Raw genomic sequence first — 20,793 nt, 5'->3', positions numbered from 1 at the left:
CGTAAATACTACTTAACTTTTGCTGCATATTAATAAAGTTTCAAAACAGGCTGATGAGAGCTTTTGATGCTCAGGTCCATAGGTGAGGGGCAGCCCAAATCACAACTGCATTTGTGATGCCAACTCCAGTCATTCATGCCACAAAACCACAGGAGGAGCATCTTCCAAGGAGGGAAGGACAGCACTTCTGTTCCTCTCTTTATTGCACCAGTGGCTGAATCATCACAGCCTCAACAAATATTCTGTAATTAGAGCTGTTCATTTTATCAATACTAAAGAGCTCCAGAGAAATAGCTGCAAATATTTATCACCATTTCAAGACTGAAATACTTTTACCACACTGCATCCCGCCAGGTAAACCTCCTCGGCAGCTCGTTTGGAGGGAAATGAAAATTTCCCTCTAAAAGGAGAGCTAATGCTGTGAAATCCTTTTAATAAAGCATCATGAGTCATAACCAACTGAAGACTTAAAAAGGCAAGAAATACCCCACTGCTGATGCACTGGACTGGTACATGGGAGTTCAACTCCCAGATCTCATCTGCAGCTTTGATCACGGCCCAGTCAATGTGACAGGTGGTGCCATATCAGAGGCATCACTGGTAGGGACTCCTGTAGTTGAGGTTGCTGAATTCTTTCCACAATGCCCTATTTTCACCTCCTTCTGTGTTTGCTAAACTGGAATATTCAAAAGGAGGCTTTATACAGAGATGATCCTTAAATCACACTTGGAGATTAAGGGATGTGAGTTTTCGATAAAACAAAGTACCTTTTTTTCTTCTTTTTTTTTTTTTTTTTTAAGAAAAGAATATTAAGGATGAAATTTGCCATCCTGTCCTCTCAAAAATTACAGCAGCTCTTTCTTTGAGAAATAGAAGCATACAGATGCTTTTGAGCAGGGGTGTGAAATACTGAAATGTGTCATTTACTGTCCCTATGATTATCCAGCCAAATCTACTCGTTACAAGCCTCTGAAAAATGACAATTCACTCATTCTAAAGACCTGTTAGAATTTGGCAGCATTGTCAAAACTCCCTCTTCTCAGCACATACTCTAAATTGGGCCTTTGATTTCTCAAACTAGACACACAGAGAAAGAGTAGACTCGAATTTGATTTAAATTATTCTGCATTAGCATCATGAACAAACTCTCTTGTGCTCACTCTTTACATTCAAAAGCACCAAGCCTATCTCAGCTGCTTTGTCCCAAGAACCCTTTCCCTTTTTGCATTTATTCTCCACAGCAAAAAAACATCTTCCAAATCCCACAACTGAGAACAGTGGTCTCGCTGATAACAGCCCTTGTTTCACAGCCCTGGTTCATTCCTAGTTCGTGATCCATTATTTACTGAAATAGATAAAAACTTTCAAGGGCTTAAAAAACAAGTAAGAAAAGAGACTATGGAATTAAAGACTATTCTGTAAGCATTCAAAAGCAACATTAGCCTACCTATTTCCAGGCTTCTGCGTTCTCCTTGCAACCTCACTGCTATGTCAGTGCCATTACTCTTGTTATACTTTTATTAGTGTAAAAACCAACAGCAACAAAAACTTCCCCTCACCACCAAATGGTTCTCAGGTCAGAATACTGTACATTAAGGTAATGGCATTTCTTCTTTCCAAATATATGTCCATAAAGGGGTGGGTGAATCATACAAGGATAAAAATTTATAGTACAGTTCCAATGCATTAAATACATCACTTCACATTTTACAACCCTACTGGTCAGGTCACTATAAATTTCACAGGAAATACACATACTAAGCAAAACACTAAACAAAATTTAAACTACTAAACAAGTATTTTAAACTACTAACTATGGAATGGTCCTTATCTACTTCCACATGTGACAACTCAAATTTCGTTTTGAATGAAATAATAATTTCTAGGTGACAAGAAATGCAAATCTTTAAGACAGATCTAGTTAAGTTAGGTTACTCCACAATTTGAAATGCTGTCTGGTAGTACTACACAAGCAAGAAAAAAGATGAGTTATCCAAGCAACTATTAAAATCTCTTTACCTTGACCACAACAAGCGCAGTTTAGTGTGAGCTGTAAATTGTCACTGGGCACATTTGCAACTTAAAATCCAGTCACCTCGTCACTTAACTATCAACATATATAGTTCTATAACAGTTCACTCATTTCATTTCTGTGACAGACAATTCTGCTAAATATGTAAAGCAGACCATAGTTAGTAAATCACGATGTCTCATGGCAGTGCTAGGACCAAACTGGAGTGCTGGCAACAGCAATTCAATAAAAACAGCAATATGGAGGCTTCTCCAGCCTTGATCAGCAATATTTAGCCATTTTCAGTAAATTAATAGCAAATGAATTCTGCTTGCAATGCAGAAACTGCCCACATTGGGCACATTTCAGCTGGTGGGACATTCCATCTCCTCCCTGAGCCCATCCAGGTGCTGCCTTGAGGAACAACCTCTCTGAGAGGTTAAAAGAAGCAAGTACAAAAACAGGTATCATATGTTACGGCAAAAAAAATTACCAGGTGTGTACCAAGGTCAGAATTCCTAATGCAATAAACTGTTAAAAATAGTAACAGTCTCAATGCACACCTTGAGGCATTAGTGTAATACTACTCGTATCATAAATGACACTATAATAACACAGTGAGTACACCGAAGGTGAGGGGAACCAGCACTGCAATGAAATCAGTAAGAGATTTCATAGCTGTATTTAGAAAGGAACTCATTAAATATGCAAAAAATTTAATGATTAGCCCTACACTACACATGATTTTTCCATTTTGAAATGAATATGAGTTTATTACGCTGCACTCTCAGTCCAAATACCTGCCATAGCAATTTGATATAATTGGGTTTTTCTGATAATTTCATTAAATTACTTTCAGTGCTATAAGTAATAAAATGCTGACTCCATTTCACTGCTGACTGACAGACTCTGCTCAATGCATCTTGTTCACTATCAAGATTTAAAGTATGTTCATACAGTTTGAAAACTCTGCAAACCCTAATCCAGCAGAATTGAATATATTTTCTGAGGATAAGTAGCTGCCTACCTTAATGTCATATTTTACAATAACTACATAGAATTCAGTAGTGTCCCAGCTATTAGAAATGCCAGAATAAATAGAGTTTATGGAATAAATTCAAAGAGGCTCGGTTAAAAAAATGTTAACTTGGCATAACAGAAGGCATTCTTCGAGAACCTTCCTGTAGTCTCTCATTTATGTTTGCAAAATAATAATTGGAAAACAACCCTGAGCTTCTGAGTTTAGTTCCCATGATCTCAATCATGTAATGCAATGTCAACATTTATGGAAAAGATTAATTAAAAAATGCCCCATGTCCCTGAAATAAATTGGCTGTGCTTTCAGCTAGTGGAAGGCATATATTTTCTCACTTGAAAATGCTGTCATCACCAAGGAAAGCATCTCTGGGGAGAAGGAGCAAAACACAGTTTTGTGGTGCCAGAAGACATTCACATTTTATTCCTGAACACCTGATAGAGGAGCTACATTGCCTGGATAGACAAAATACCCACAGAGTAATTTGGAAATTTGAGTGGAAGAGAAAAGGAAAACTACTCAAGATTAAACTCAAAGCAGCGAAGGCAGCTTTGCCCCATCAGCAGCGGGATGAACAGGACACACAAGCATTATGAGCTGTTGGGGAAGGTGAGTCTGGTATTTGTACAGCAATTAGTTGTAAAAAGCCCAGGTTTAGAGAGATATGTAATAAATAAACCCAAATAAGTTAATACAGCCAGTAGTAATTCTCTATTCACTACCTCGATGGCTTCCATGAATGGTAATTTGTGATTTCAAAACTGTGCCTTTGCTCATCTCTTTTCAGGTGGAAGAATTTTAATGTGCTTCTTCCTCATGAAGCAAAGGCCAAGGATGATGATGATGGTGATCATCAGAGAGTTGAGCAGACAGGATAAACAAAAAACCCATCTCCTCTAACAAACATGTCACCATTCCCGTGTTCCTGTCACATTAATTCCATTACTGAGCACCGAGGAGAGCGGAGACAGGAGACACAGGGAACTACCGTGTAAATGCACACAGCCTTTCTATGGTTAAAACACACGTGCAAAGCGTGTCTGACAGCTTTGGTATGAAACTCTGCAGCATCTGCAGTGCTGCTGCTTATTCCATAGGCAGGAGCAGCCCTTCCTCAGAGCAAGACCAGCCCTGGATGTGTGCGTGTGTGAGTGTGCATGGAATGTGTGCTGCAGCTGGCATTGCAGGGAGAAGCAGCTGGAAGCCTTTCTCAATCCTTCCCAATTTTCAAGACAATTCTGTGAGGGGACAAACTGGTGTGATTATTTCCAGTACTCTGCCCAGTTCTCACCAGGCAGACACCTAATGCAGTCGCGTGTGGAGGAGCTAAAGGGCAGTTTAGAAGGAAGACAAAGTCTGGAAAAGTAAAGGAGCAGTATGAGGTTAAATATCCTGAAAACATAAAGAAATCCTGCAGACAGTTCAATTAAATACCCCAGATCAGTGTCTTGCAGAGGTGTAACCCTTTTGGCCAACCAGGGAGGACAGCCTTGCTTCTCAATTCAGGGTGAAAGGCAGACGTGCACCCACACAGAGAGAGCGAGGAGGAGACACTGCTCTGCTGCAGAGCCCTCTGCAGCTACACCAACCTGTGTGAAACAGTGTGGGTGGCTCTCAAGTCAAATGCAAATCGTGAGTGAATACAAATTTGAGGAAATAAATATAGGAGAAGAGCTAGTTTCCATTTCTTTCATATATTCTGAAATTGCAGTGATTGTTAATTCATTAACATAAATCACAGAGCCGGGCACCTTATATTAGATCAAATATTCATGAAAACAGCAACTTTAAAGCTACCACCTTCGGAAAAACAGATGCTGACCTTACAGAAACACAGGGGGAAAAGGAGATGTGTAGAAAAACACATACATTTGCATACAAACAATACATTGACATAAAAATACATGTGTTTACTTAATATGCTAGCACAGCTACCAAAACATTCATTGCCATATGAAAGAGCATGAAATACATAAGAGTATGTGCATAGGGCAAAGATTCTTTTACCTATAAAAGGGCATTTGTGCATCTCAAAAGCCACAGGTCAATCAGAGAGGTAAGCAGCAGTCTTTGCTTACAGGCAGCACTGAACAACTCAAGCATATTGTATCAACTCTACCTAACTACTGCAAAATTAATGGTGGTTTGTCCCAGCTATTTTTAATTCTTTGGTATTAGCAACATGAAGGGCTGGTGCTTTATATTGAACACCAAAGGCAGGTGAAGATACTTTGAGCTGAACAAATGCTACTGAAAGAATGACCTGCAATACATAACCTTGCAAACCAGACCAGAGAAGTCAGTGCCTGCAGGGATGACAAAACAAACATGAAACTAATACACCACTTGGAACAATTCATCACAAGTGCCCGAGGGGCAGATTTACAAATGAGGCATGGAAGTGCCTCGTAAGACTTGCAGGAGCTGCCAGCTTTGAGAGCTGCCTAACACCTACTCGCTTGAGAAGCCACCAGGCCCTTGAAGAGGCAGTGCAATTTCTGTGCCCAAATTACTCCAGGGATCTTGCAGGTTCCCATCTGCAGCCATAGGCACCCAAATGCCTCTGCAGCTCACCAGTCAGTGCCCTGGTACCTCCTGACTCACCGAAAATTACTGAGCCCTGCTGCCTGAAGTACCTGTGGTACTTTTAAAACTGAGCCTTAAGAGATCCTTGGGTACTTGTAAGTATGTATTTTCTTTGACAAAAGGCCAAAAAGGACAAACATGGCAAGAAATAGGATATTGTAAAACCTCAGCATATGGCCCATGAAAGCCTTGATGTAAATCTTAGTTGAAACATTATACCCACTAATGCGTAGTAGTACTCCAATAGCTGAAACATCTCATGACACAGAGAGTAACAGTACAGATTGCTGCATTAGGTTGAAGAGAATTACAGGGACAGTTCAGCAAATTCAAAATAGGGATTATTTATTACTGGAATCCTCCTTTTTCTTTCTGGAAGCCACAGGAACACCTTCACAAGCCCTGACCCAGCTACCAGGCAGTGATGAGCAGGTTTTAGCTTCATTCCAGGAGACAGCACCTGGGTTGAGCAAGGGAGAGAATCTTCCAAGAGCCCATCTTGCTATTTACTTTTAAGCATTTTCTGAAAGCTCCAACTGGAACATATTGCTATTTTTGCACCAAAGTTTATGTTAATTTCATCTTGTTTTACCATAAAAGCTTAAATCACACTTTTTTATCATGTAAATCACTGATCTGAAAACTCCACATTGCAATGTGTCCTCTTTTTTTGTCTCTCCAAAGAAAAGGCTGAGCACCAGCGATTTGCATCACCTCTTCATGGGATTACCCATAAATTTGATACTACTTAACAATTTCTGAATACCCCTCAGAGAAAAAAAAGAAAAACAAACAAACTTATTTTGAGAAAGTTGTTGAGTTTTTGGCACTTGTTATCTTGACAGCAAGATATCTTAAAAGGCAAAATATAATTTTCTGTCTTTGAAATGTGCACTGAGGGGGTTTTGTGGGGTTTGGGTTTTATTTTTTTTGACAATAGCACTGCTGAAAAGTTTCAATTACTGCCACAGTGATAAACAGAGGACCACAAGCTGCAAGTGAGCACCCAGCAGGATAATGCACATGGAAAAAAAAGAGGACTGTTGCATGTGTACATGTGTTTGTGTAAACAAGACCAAGTGCTGATGGGATTTTTGTTTCAAATGAGAAAAGCCTGAAGAAATAGGTCAGACCTTTTAAGAGATAATTTGTATTTCTTGGTACCTCGTGTCAGCTGAATGAAACAACAACTGCGCTTATAATGTCTTTCCAGCTGCACTTACAGTGCTCATTGGAAGTGGTGACAGATGTTTGTCATCACATTCTGTCCCCAAGTCCCAGGAGCAGCTCCCAGCTCCCTGTCCAGCATCACGGCCAAACTTGGGTTTGTTTGTCAGGGCCAGGGCTCCCCTGCCAAAATAAAACTGGGGAAGGTGTCCTAACACAGGAACCGAGCTCCCCACACACACTCAGAAGCCTCATCCCCTCTTCCTGCCTGTCTCTCCCCCTGCCTGCTCCTCTGAGTCCCACGGCCCCACACTGTACCCTAAAAACCCCAATCCTTCCCTCGTGTTCAGCCAGAGTCTCCCCATCTGCCCCCTGAGACAGCTGCTCCTTCCCACACTTCTGCTGGTTGGGAGCATCAGGGAACAGCAGAGCACTTGTTATCAGCTCCTTTCCATCTCTGCAGGCACAGATTTTTATGAAAGCAGGAAGAACCTGAGACAGCAGACAGCTCTATCGCTGACAAACCTGATGGAAACTGGCCAAAGGATTAAAAAGTTACTGGGGAGGGTTGTGCATTCCTCAGTCTTTCAAATGGACTGAGAAAAGAAAACGGCAAAATCCATGGCTTTGTTTCCCTAGGAAAGCAACCAAAATATTTCAGAACGGTACCCAGCGTTTCTTGCACATTACCTTTCAGACTGTATTGAAAATCAATGCATTTACAAAACCCCAGAGAAGTCAGTAATACTTTTGTAACAGGTTTCTGCCAGCCCCATCACCTAGTGAACTGCCTGAGGGAAGATAACCATGTATCCCAGGGCTTTAGGCAGGCTCTGCACTACACCCCCAGTGGTTTGGGTATACCAAGCTTCAGGGTCAGTGCTCCCAACCCTTCCAAGGGGTTTTGTGCCAACAACTAAGGAGCAGAATCCAAATGTAACTCAAGAACAAAACGCTACGTCTGTTTTGATCACATTAAAGTCAGAAGGAGCTATTAAAAGAAGTTGTAGCAGATGACTGGGTCCCAAAGAACCACAGGCAATAAATTCACATGGCAGCTTTGTTTCATAACTTCAGTCCTACTTATTCCTTCTTTGTCTATTCTAATTACTCCCTGATATGGAATTAATGCAGAAATCAAATTAAATGCTCAGGAAAGTGTACGAATCAGCTGGCCCGAAAGAAACAACTATTAAAAACAATTAGGTAAATACATCAATTTAGAAATGCACAACGTGTTTCTGCCTGAGTGAAAAGTACAAACCTAGAGACAAAATGGAGACCTGTGATGCCAAGAAAGGAGCAGCCTCTCTGGGTCTTATGGAAGTGTTTGGTGGCAGGTTTTGGTGGACCGCTGCCTTCAGAGAGCATCAGTGCTTGCAGGTGGCACCGAGGAGACAAACATTCAGATCTACATTGCCTCTTTCCTGCAAAACCTCCCAAAAAGTGGTGTTACACTGGGATGGCAAACACTGTGAACCTGTAGAGGGGATATAGCACTGGGACCACGCAGATTGTCTAAAAATGAGTTGACCCAAGTTAACGCAAAGTGCAGATGACAATTTGATGTTCTACACTGAGATTAACTCAGCAAAAGCAACAGCAAGTAAGGAAATAAGTCCCAATAAAATAGATAGGTGTCCTCTCTCTCCTCTGAATTTACAGCAAGAAAACTACCCCATGAAAACTGTTTCACAAGAAAAACATAAAGAAATGGTTTTCAATACAACAAGATCTATGAATGTATTACTAACTCTGCACTGGTGATGCTCTTGCAATTCATGACATTCTGGAAGCAAAATGTGCAATAACGTGGATTTTAAAAGCCTGAGTTCACTGAATGTAAATAGTGCTGTCAATGTGGCGAGCACAGATGCCAGTTAAAGTACATTAATTCTTTAAAGTTGATTATATGAATAAGTGCACATAATTTTATCTCTGAGCACCTCTGCAATCAGGAGCCATGCAGTGAAGCCCAAGAAGACAGCAGAAGCAGTTTAACTAACACCTTTCAGACACTTGCACACCCCAGTAAAGACCAAAAGTATCTGACACGTGCCAAAACTGTACTCGAGGAACAGCAAGCAGGGGGTCAATATGGAAAGTGCCTACTATAGAGAAGGCCCACAAAACTAAGTGAATAAGTCCAACTTGGAAACATCACAGAAGAGCTGAAAAACTCCAGATGAATCAAAAAATCCTTGCACCACAGACACTGCCTGTGTCTGGGTTGCAGAGCAGGTCTGGGCACTGGTTGTACCACTTGTGGCCTCCCAGTGCTGAGCCCAGGCTATGGGGACAAGCTCAGTGTGGACTGGGGGATGTGAACCTTTTATTTCTTCAAGAAGCTGAAGAATAACCTGGTTTCCCAGCTGAGAGAATGCAAAACAAGAAAAAAAAAATCCTTACAAGTGCTGGTGTATCCACAGGAGAACATTCCTTTAAGTGACTTCCCTATCTCTCTTTTTGAATACCACATATTTTCTCTAGCAAAGATAGCTTAACTAGTGAGCCTAAAAATACTCCTAAGAACAATTTTTACCACACAGTGGGATACGTGCACCTTGGCAAGTAAAAATAATCCCTATTGTACCCCATTGACAAAAACATTCAGCAGACACCTCATCTAAATGCCACTCTATCAACACTGTCAGTATACATTTTAATAACAAAAAATGAACTCATCCATAATCCATTTAATCTAAGTTTTCCAAATCATATTGTCACCTCAGCCATAAGAATCCTCTTGTATTAAACAGATAACAAATAAAGTATATTCTTTGCTCCGAATTGAGATGATGTCCTCCTTTTAGACATGAAAATTATCAAAGGTGCAGTGCTAATATTCGTAAAAAGTATTTTCGCTAAAGAGACTGTGGAATCAGCTAAAATGGAAATCCTTCAGCTGCTTACAAGAATAAATGCCAATATTATCACTGGGAAGAGCACTGGTATAGCAAAAGGATGGTAAGTTTTATTCTGTTGGGGATAAGATTTACTTTATACAGAAATAGAGTAATAAAAGAGCATAACTTTTCCTTACGTAATTGCTATCTTTCTTTTGACCTTTTAATATGTTTAAACAGTGTTGAAGAGAAACAATTATATTCTTTTGATATTAAAAAAACTGTAAAAGAGGAAGGTGCTCTGTAATTAATAAATTTTTGTTTGCAGAGGCACACATTCAGTGCTTAAAAGACAAATACAAGTTATTTCTGTCAAGATATGCTGAAACACCCAGATACTAAAAGGGTGGGATTTGCTGCTCACAGCAGCTTTCACACACACAATTTGACTTACTGTTTATCTGGTAGTTTACTAGTGGGTGATGTGAGGTAAGATGCATGCATTTTTCAAGTTAATTACAAGTTAATTACATTTCTACAAAAGCAAAGGAACCGAGAGAGACCATAGAAAGAACCAACTTTTCCCAAAAAGAGAAGGATGAATCAATATATTTATCTTTACTCTCAACCCAAATATATTTGGATTTAAAGAAAACAAACAAAAAAAAAAATTAGTGGATACCCATATCACTTTATTTTCCCTTTCCTTCTGCAAAGAGAAGTTAACAATATCAAAACAACAGCTGTGCACCACTCTGAACTGCAATTAAGTTTATGGTGTTCCTGAAAATGTCATACCCACACAGGGCAGAGGCACAGATGTCTCTGTACCACACCAGTTTAACTAGTGTAGGTAACTTCACACTGTTGTCTGGCTAACAGTTACATCTACTGAAGCAACCTATTGAAGGGGGGAAACCAATTTTAAGAAGATAATAACTTCAGAGTGGTACTTGAGTTATCTTCCAGATTAACCTTTACTGTATTTATTTACATTGTCTTAGTCACTGAAGGTCTCAGCAGATGAGCAGTAGAACTTGTTGGGCACCTTAAAATGGCAACTCCAGTCTGTTTAAGCATGCACTTCAGGAGAGCATCAGTCTTCTTACATACTTAATGCCCTCCATCACAGTTTTGCCTTTTTCCTTGGTCATTATTGCAGTACAAACAAGCAAAATTGCCCCTTCTGAAAACACCTCTCCCAGGTGTATCACTATAAATTTAGTGGTATCTCACAGGAGAGAGAGCCCATGATTAAGACTCAACTCACTGCTCAGAGACTCAGTCCCCACCCACTGATGTCCCTGGGATTCCTCCTATTGCTTCCCTGACCAGCCCAGACCTGAAAGGTAAGACACCCATGGCTAAACCTAATTAGTCATGGAAATACCTAAGTATTTTAAGCAATTCAACATCAATTCCATGAATTTAGGCAGACTACAATGTTAAGAATTTTTCTGTGTGTGCACGAGTAGATAGCATTGATTTCAGCAATAATTGCCTAGAAAGACAATTTTAGAATCAAATTAGCAGTTAAATAATTGTAGAAATTATACAGAGAGATTTCTTTGATTGGATAGTTGTAATAATAGCTACAGAAATCCATCCTACACAGATCCTACATTGCATTACACTACATTATTTTAGCTTAAAGTTAATATTGTTGAAAACAAATCACATTCCAAGAATACGCTCCTGTAAGATTATTTCTTCGGGGTGATTTTAATTATCTGCATTACGCTGAAAATACTGGATACATTAAAATATCTGATAAACTTTGAATATTCCATACACCATTATCTCAGTCCTGTTCCCATTATCTATTACTTTTAATTCATCACTGATTTTTCAAATGAGCTGCTGGCTTTTCAATAAAACACACACTGCCCAGCCAGTCCATCTAAGAGGGGTGAGTGTTCTGCAGTGTGCTGGAGGACTGTGGTGTAATTTCAGATAAGCATTATATGTGCTTCCCTTCGAGCATTCGAAGAGTTTCGCTAATTGTGGTGGCTGACTTTTAGAGGACAAAAAGGAGATTAATATCAAGATACCATTCCAGTCTCCTACCTTAGGCACGCTGCAAAACCAAAGGAAGACAGAGTCATCACAAAAGGAAGAGAAAGCAACTGAAATGTCTCCCACACAAAAACCAGCAGCAGAGTTTCTGTGGGCTCTACCCAGGCCAGGATTTTCACCAGTGTGTTTCCAGCTCCCAAATAAATTACAGCAAGAAGCACAAGATGTCGAGCTCTATCTCATACAACCCTAATACCCCAATTCTTTTGATGCATTCAGGGGACAAAGCCTTACCAGTGTTCACCTGGCATCCCATTAGCTCTGCCTGAAATACCTACAAAGCAAAGAATATTTCGTTTGCAACTGGAAAGACTATTTAGCTTGGTATGCTTGTCCTCTTCCCTTTCCCTAATCCATAATCCCCTCCTCTCTTTAGCTCATCCCTGTGCACAGCTCTCAGCACTTGGCTTGACAAATTGGTCTGGAGTTTCAGCTGCACAGACACTGCTGGGAATGCAGCACAGCCCCGAGCACTGGTTGTGTACGGAGACACTGGGAACACGTGGACACACATTGCCTGCCAGGTGTCTCCGTGGCTGTTCGTGAAACACAAGTGTCCCCTTCAGCCAAAGAGAGTCTGGTTTCCCAGGAGCTTATTTTCTGTGCATCTAGTCATGGTTTATACTCTTTTAGTGCTGATTATTCAAGTTCTGGATATACTGTTTTTCCATAAAGGAATGTAGGAAACGCCACCCTGAACTAACCAGGATCCATCCAGTCTCCATCAGTCTGTGCAGCCAGACACTACCAGAGAGTGCACCAAACATACATTTTTGGGATTCCTAAACTACCCATTTTTGTGGCAGCAAGTCCTACAGCCAGAGGGATTGTGAAGCAGCACTGACCGGTTTTGAATTAGGCTTTTTTCCCCCCCCTCAATTGCTGATTGTCCCCTTATTGCTAGTGCTAGGAGACAAAGCAAACAAAGAACAGTATTTATCTTTGTTCTATAATATTGTGACATTTAAACAAGGAAAATGGGAACTGTCAAATAGGGATTTTGATATTGATGGCGATGATGGACTGGATTAGCAGAGAAAGGATTTGATTGATGATAAGCAAAAAGAGGATGGAATAATTAATGCCCAGGATTGAATTTTTATGGGCAATGAATCACTTTAAATTCATTTTGCATTTCTATCAGACTATAAATTTGATCTAATATTCTTAGATTTCAATGAGGCATTTGACTTTATATCTCACATTTTGATTAATAAAATATAAAATGAATATGGTGCCTATGCCACAGATTTTAAATGATTAAATTGAGCAGCAGTGCTTCTAGTAGACCCATGTGGGAAACGATTCTCAGCCTTGCAGTCAACATTTTTATCAGTAGCCTGGAGGAAGTCAAAACTATCTGATAAAAGTTCTGAGATGACAACTGGGAAAGGGATGAACAATGAAGCAGACAGGCAGATGCAGTCAAGTATCAGACCACACATCTGGAAATACAGAGTACAGACCAATTTCACGGGTAAGAGTGTCTACAGAGGGGAGCAGTGATGAAGGGTTATGTCTGCTGAGCAGACTGCAGCTTCCACGAGTAGGAGAAGCATTGTAGCTTCAGGTGTCGTTAATCTTGCTTCTCTCGATTACACCTAAGTCTGCAGAGTAGACTTCTTCCAAAAAAAAAAATAATCTTGGAAGCAGAGGTGAATAATCAGGATTTTAATAATGGGAACCGCTTCAGGAGAAACCTTAATTCAATTCTTACATTTGGGAAGATCAGCACTACAACAAAAAATTATATTACATCTGACACTGATGCCCATCGCTGATGAACCAGGAATACCAGACCAGCTGTGGAGGCTGCAGTTTCAGAGGGGCATCAGACTGGAAAGACTTCAAAAAGGACTCACAAGGATGATGAAAGATGTGGAAAATATGCCTTTGATTGAACCCTAGGAGAACTCAAAGGAAAAGAGTAGTTGTGCATGGAAAAGAGATTTTGGAGGTCTTCAGTCTGGTAGGTAGGGTGGCCAGAAAACACAGTAGCACAAGTTCAGCTTTGAATTATATACATTTCCAAATGTGATAGTAATGTCCTTCAGCAGTAATTCTGGCGAACTGCCTGGTCCCTCACAAATTTTAGTCAGGACTTCATAGTCTCTTAAAGGTTGCCTGGAGCTGCCACACTTGTATCAGTCACTAAAACCAAGAGAAAACTTATGGCTCACATTATTCAGAAGGCAAATTTGACATCAGTGACTCCTTTGTGACCCAAATGCCTAGAAGTGTTTTAGCAACACAAGTTTTCCCATGTTCTGTACTCCTTCTTATCACCAACTACCCTTCTCCAATTTACACTGTTCTTTTGGATATAAGATGACTGCAGGAAAAGCTGCGTGTGCCCAGGAGTAACCCCAGCTGGTCAATAGGATTTTTGTACATGGCTTCTCAGTAAAACATAGGACTTTGACTTTACTCAGTAAAACCTAAACAGCTTTTGGCAGGTGATAATCTGGTAAAATTCTTTTTGAAAATAACTCAATAATTTCATATTAATTATGTGACTCCATAAGCTTTTTATAGGTGTTTCATTAGCCAAAGAAAAGGAAGATATAGAAAATAGTGCTTTTTTAAATAGCAGTAGAGCCACAAAGAACACCTCATAAAATGTCTAATCAACACTCCCACTTATTCATCCAGAAAAAACCACTGCCTGTAGACAATTTAAAGCCCGAGCTCTAATTCTCTAATAAAGTCAAACATTTGTTTTTAAATAGCAACACATTGTAGATACCAAGCCTTGCGTAGGGAATATATTAAATATATATTGATATATTCAGGAGGTTGCAGCTTTGAAAACATGTTTGTTACTATCCACTATGAGAGCAAAAGCTTTAGCCTGTTTATGGACTGCCAGTCAACAAAGGACGGAGGGGTTTATGTGCATATTTAATTCAGCAGCTACACGAGCAATAGGAAATTCAGATAAACCCATCTGAGAACATTGGACAGCTACAACAGTCAAGCATGTATTAGCCTTAAAAACATTCAGCCAAGACATTTTACCACAAGATCAGAAAAGTGCCTTTAAAATGCCAAATAAAACCAAAAACATCTTTTTTAAGGATTTCTTAAAGCCACCCCTAAAAATTTCAGCTCAAAGACGTCACATCAAAGACATCCCACAATGACAGAAAACTGTAAAAATGCATTTCCTTTCTTAATTAGCCATGACCTCTATAGAAATCCAATTTTTCGTCACTGACCTATTCATCTGCCAAAGCTACTCAACAGATTAAAAGAAAACTACACAAAGAAAACGAGGCAAGTCTGTAATGGTTTCTTTTAAATCAGTTTTTCAGAACTTGAGTGACAAAGAAGACCACATAAGCTAAATAATTTTCATTTTCCAAACAAAGAACAACTATCTGGTAAGAAACTGCTCCCACAGATAAACTTCCACATTTCAACTCTTTTCTTACCATTTTACATTGGTTGCCAAAACATTTTGCTGGCCTCAGTTACTTCATTGTTCAAGAAATACCACAGAAAACTAATACATCTTTGTTTCCTATTCCTTTGGAATCTGTTTTTTGACATTTTAATTTCCATGCATTTCAATGTTTAGTCTTTCTTTTGTCTTTTAAAAACCTTCCTCTTAGCCTTGCAAGTTTCACATATTTATGTAACAATCTTTCTGCGTTATCCTAGCTAGTAACTTTATCAGGTTAAATTTACAAACCCCACACCTCTCAAACACAGGGCAACAATTTATTTGAAGACATTTTACTTATTTTCAGCTAAAGGCACCGCAGTGAGATCATCATATCGCTAAACAGCAGAGTGGTGCAGGATAGCCCTGCTGCTTTTTCATTACCTGGTATACAGATGGATTGTAATTCATATTGGCTTCCTTCAGGAATTTTTTATCACCACACATCTGCACGAGCATTTAGGAAAACACAGGACCAGCAGGTATGTTGTGTGAAAAGACTTTCCTAGAGAGCAGCCAAAATCTCTACAGTCAACACAGAGGCTTTTTAGCCATAATGAGGAAAATGCACACACATGAAGGCAATTCAGAAGTTTCAAAAGAAGAGCTACAGCTGCTTCCCTGCTGATGCACCAAACATGATGGTAATACCTGAAAATTGGAGAATATGCCAATTAATCACAGACTTACACTCTGTGATTAAAGTCTTGCATAGTTTCTCCTAATTTCTCCCATGTGTTCTTCCTATTCAAAGTCAGTAAGAATAAGCCGGGGTATTTCCCTTAAAAGGTGAACATTGGTATATTGCTAACAGGTGATTAAAATGCTAGACAAGGTATTGTAGATAGTTTCAGATCTACAGCAATGTGCTGTAGAGAAAATGAGGAAAGAGGCACCTTCTTATGAGTCTGGATTTTTATAGTTTTCATCTTTGAATGTTCTTTCACTTTTCCTTCCTTACTCCTGCGCCCAGAATACAGAAAGGAATTTGCCCTAATTTAACTTCCAGACCATGTTAACATTATGTGTGTTACATTTTGCTACACACACTGTATATACCTCATACCTGCAAAAGTAATTGTTATTTAAATATTAATAACATAATCATTTCTTGTCACCCAGATGGGACCCATAGTACTTATATCTTCAGATTTTCGATTTTCTGCGATAACTCCTCTTTTATAAAAGGGAGTAGCCAAACCAAGCCACTTATATGTGCTGTTGAGAGGCCCTTAAAAGCATCATCTCTGTTCAAAGATGACCTTCAGACACCTATTGGCATAATTTCTCCATTTCAGACTCTAAGAACATTACTGGCCTTTCCACCTGTGACAACCATTACGAGATGCGGGTGTTCCCTTTATGCCCTTCTGCATGTATGTAGGACTGCCACCAAAATGTCAGGTCAAAGACTGGGCTTTACTCTTAGTGGCTTCTTTTCCAGACCCTTTGTCATAGACCTTTTCAAATCTGGAATTATTGAAAGTTATATTTAAGGAGAGAGAAGGGAAAGGAGGGAAGATCCTGATGGGTTTTCAAAACTGTGCCAAGAACACTACAAATACTTCAGCAGCAAACTGCTGTGTGTGAGCTGTACATTGTTTTTCCCATATCCTGTACTGCTTCTAACTAAATACCCTCATTGGGAACGTTTTTCTCTGGGGTGTTTTAGGTGAGAAATGCCCTGTGTCCAAAGCCCACCAGTGCTATCCCACCTGGCTGGTAGGAAGGCAGTGCCTCACCCATGTTCCTCAGGATTAGCCATAAAAGACAGATTAGTTCAGTAAGTGCAGTAGTTCCTTCCTTGGACTCAGAGAAGGGAGTGAGAACAGTAAATAATCACTAAAATGTTCATTTTATTTTTTTAATGAAATGTTGACATGTTTTGACATTAAAGCCTAAATTAATATGCAAATATCATCAGTATTTACTGCAGCAGAGACAACCATTCCATACAAGCATAACACACAAGGATACCCTTCAAGCTACTCTGAGATATTTGCTTGTCTTAATCTACAGAAAACAGTTTCATCAAAGTGGTTTCAGTGTATATGAATTTGACATATTAGATATCTATGTGAATACTAAAACCAGATTGTTTATTATCAGCTAATTATTTACTGATCAGGTCAGATCCAGGAATGTAGTGGAAGAAGGTAACTCATGACTGGTGGATCTATACCAAGCATATCCATCAAAGCCTCAAATCCTCACAAAGAAGCATCTTTTTCATGCTCCTGGTGGCCTAATGCTTCCACCCTTGCTGTAGATCCCTGTTTTGTTTGGAATGAGTTAGAACTTGAACTTTCCACTGTTCTTTCATGGGGTATCTGAGATGCCTGCATGTATTCTGCTCTGTTGAGATGATCAGAACATCAAAATAGCAACGTGACCACCCTGAAACTACTGATTTCCTAAAATGCTGGACTGGTAATTCTGGAGAGCAACCCCAGGAGGTGCAGAGTGCCTTTTTCTACGTCCTCACCAAATTCCACAATGCAGAGCTGGACCCAGGGAAGGATTAGGGCCCCACACGCTCGCAGTCCTCGCCTCTCCAGCGGCTCCTTTGGCAGTGAAAACACCAACCTGTACGCTTCCAGATGTGCCAATCCCGGTGCTTTTTGTGGAGTTTCAGGAGCTGAGAGGAGTTGAGTCAGTGCTCAGGCAGCTGCCATCCACTGAGGAGGAGGTGGGACTGGCAATTTAGCAGCTGGCACGGAGCACTCTCCGAGTTGTTCAATGAAAGCTCCAGCTGCGAGAAGCAGCCACTGCGCTGGAGGTGTCGTTATTGTTTGTGAAATCATTGTTAATTAAGGTGAGATCTCACTGTGCTGGAGTTCAGCAAACACAGGAAGAAATGGACCTTTCCCTGACAAGTTTATCATTCAAACACAATACACAAGCAAGCATAGAGGATGATGGAAAGTGTAAAAGGTATATTTTAATGTTTCTTAAAACTTTGTTAGCCCAGAATCCCCCCCTGCAGTCTCTCTGATCAGTTGATTAATCTCATGAGCAACACAACTGTGAGCAACACCTTTTCCTCTGTTTTACTCAAACAACAGTGACATGTATTGACTGGCTGAGAGATGCTCCACCAATATCAAATCAGATTTCAATATCTGCCTTTCAAAGTTACACCCATTTCAGAAACTGCCTCTCTCTTCTTCCACCAGGGGGAAACAGTTGCCCAGGGTTCATGGCTCTGATTCATGAAGGAGTTTTACCTGGGGTAAAAGCATGGCAGGAGTCAACCCAAAACTGCACATTCCCTCATTCGATTTTTGGAGCATTACTTTTCCCTTTCTTGACAGATATATTCAGTTTGACTCAGTTTTTGCACTGGTTATTCTATAATCCACGAGAAATCACAGTTTTGTGATTCTGATGATGGTGGACAATGTAATTTTATTTTCAACCTGAATTCAAGCAGTGGTCCTGAGGTTGACATAATGTTGAAGTTAATAACTAATTCTGCATGTCACTGAGCAGTTCAGTATATATCCAGCTAAAGAAGCATAAAATACTTCTAAAATTAAAAATAAAGCTTCTTATCTGCTGTTTGAAACCTAATCACTGTAGTCGATGGTGAAAGTGTCCCGAGGCACTGACCAGCACTGAGGTCTGGCTCTGAAACCCTAAGAGAAAGATAAGCAGTCTCCCAACACCTGGGAGCCCAACACCTCGTCCTGCCAGGATCTCTTCTCAAGGAGATATTTGCCCTTTGTGTTCAATTCTTATTGAGGTGTAGATCTCAGGGATCAGCAAACTTTTGAGTTGTCTTCTGAAGCACTAGCACCAGAGTAAAACTTCTGTCTTTTCTCTCCATGCCCTGGGTTCCCTGCTTCATCTTCACACACAGTGATGCCACATGTCTCCTACAAACCCAGCAGAAGAACCGAGCGTTTATCTGTGTGTGTACATATGTACAGATATAAATTTCCCACAGAGGGAAATGCTCCCCAGTGGAGAAAGCTTTAGTAAAAATGGTGCATGACAAATGCTCTTCCCAATGTTTCATGCATCATGGAACACCACTTGGACTTCATGGCAGTGGATGTGCTCTATGAACCATACACATTACCATATTAAACACGGGAATCTGTAAAATCACATTGGCTGAACAGAAATCCAGACCTACATGTAGACTACTCCATGTAAACATATAGAAGTTAACCTTCTTAGACAAAAATGATGTTCTTGATTGAAAATATGGCTCTACCACATATTTTGCCCCTGCCTTCAATGGGAGACAGCACTTCATGTGTTCCATCTCAGTGGAAGACAGAGCTTTTAAGGTTGATTGACATCCAATTTATGCACCTCAGCAATTGTACCTACTGATCAACACTGTATAGAAGTAATAAAGTTTTACTGGTGATTGCAGCTGTAAAGCTCAAAGCTATGAAGTACAACAGATTACATTTAGTACCTTAATGTAACTACTTGATAATCTGAAATCCTCAAGTAATGCCAACTGGTGACAGTATTTTACACAGTATGTGCTATATACACCATGGTTATGTACTTTGGCTTGGCACTATTTTGGCTTCCCAACTCTTTTTTTTTTTCCCAAGGTGTTGGCTATGAGATACCTACAAATATATTTTTTAACTCTGTTGGATTTCTTCACTTAAAAGTGAGATCATTGCTGTGTCATAAAGACATACAGACCACAAAGGAAGAAGCAGAATATTCGTACACTTCATTCTACTCTTGAATCTCACCCTCAAGCATGAAAAGGTGTCTTGTTGCATTGTCAGAAATACCTCAGCTTTTGCAACTCAGCTCTGAGAGCCTGGCTACCTCCGAGGGAAGACACATTTCATAACTTAGATGTGGTGCCAGAGTTCCTGTGAAATCCAGACTGACTTGACAAGCCAAGGTAAAAAATTAGCCATTCCTCTGATCATAGGTCAATTCATCTTATAGAGATAAATCAAACTGTGGTATTTACATGCTCGGAACAAGTAATGCAGTATGAGGCACTGTTCCATCAACCTACAACCTGCAAATGACAAACCTTACTATATTATGGCCATAAAACTGGCATCAATTGTATACAATTACTGTACATACATATTAACAGCTTCAAAATATGGATTCACATCCCTACTCCTTTCTTAAAACCATAGGATCAATCTAGCCATATATCAATTTTAGCCTCTTTCAATTATTTTAGCATAGCCTCAGAATTATATTTGGCATCTCTATCTGGCTCATACAATAACTGCCAGCAACAGTAACCATTTCTGCATTGAGGTCACCGAGTATATCGGCTGCTGTAAGAAGACTGGAGAGCGCAGGACAGTGCCTGACTTAAAAAGTCAAGGGAAATAGGAAAAATATAACCCAGAAATTGTCGGAGCTCTCAGCTGCATTTGAGGTGTAGCGCTGAGATCTTAGCGCAGCTTGCCCTCTCCTAACCCCTCCTTACCTTCCCCTCCTCCCCGCCACACACACAGAGAATCACTGGAAATGATCCTTTCATTTAACAAAAGCCTCTGCCCGTCCCTTTCTCTGCAAGGAACAAGATCTAATCCAACTATCCCGTCCCATAGGAAAAGCTGTTATTTGTGCGCCAGCCAGGCAGACCAGGGGGGTGATGGCAGCTCCGGCTGCCTTT

At 40.1% G+C, this 20,793-nt stretch overlaps 1 protein-coding gene across 1 annotated transcript in view; it reads right to left on the bottom strand.

Annotated features, from left to right (window-relative positions):
• The window catches only part of KIAA1549L (KIAA1549 like), a 128,326-nt gene that overhangs the window by 107,113 nt on the left and 420 nt on the right, over positions 1-20,793 (bottom strand). The window lies entirely within an intron of this gene.

This window comes from Pipra filicauda, unplaced genomic scaffold, assembly GCF_003945595.2.
Source record: "Pipra filicauda isolate LSUMZ 115617 unplaced genomic scaffold, ASM394559v2 scaffold59_size3379749_pilon, whole genome shotgun sequence".
In the NCBI taxonomy this organism is placed as follows: Eukaryota; Metazoa; Chordata; class Aves; order Passeriformes; family Pipridae; genus Pipra; species Pipra filicauda.
This window is presented reverse-complemented; position numbering and strand designations above follow the sequence as displayed.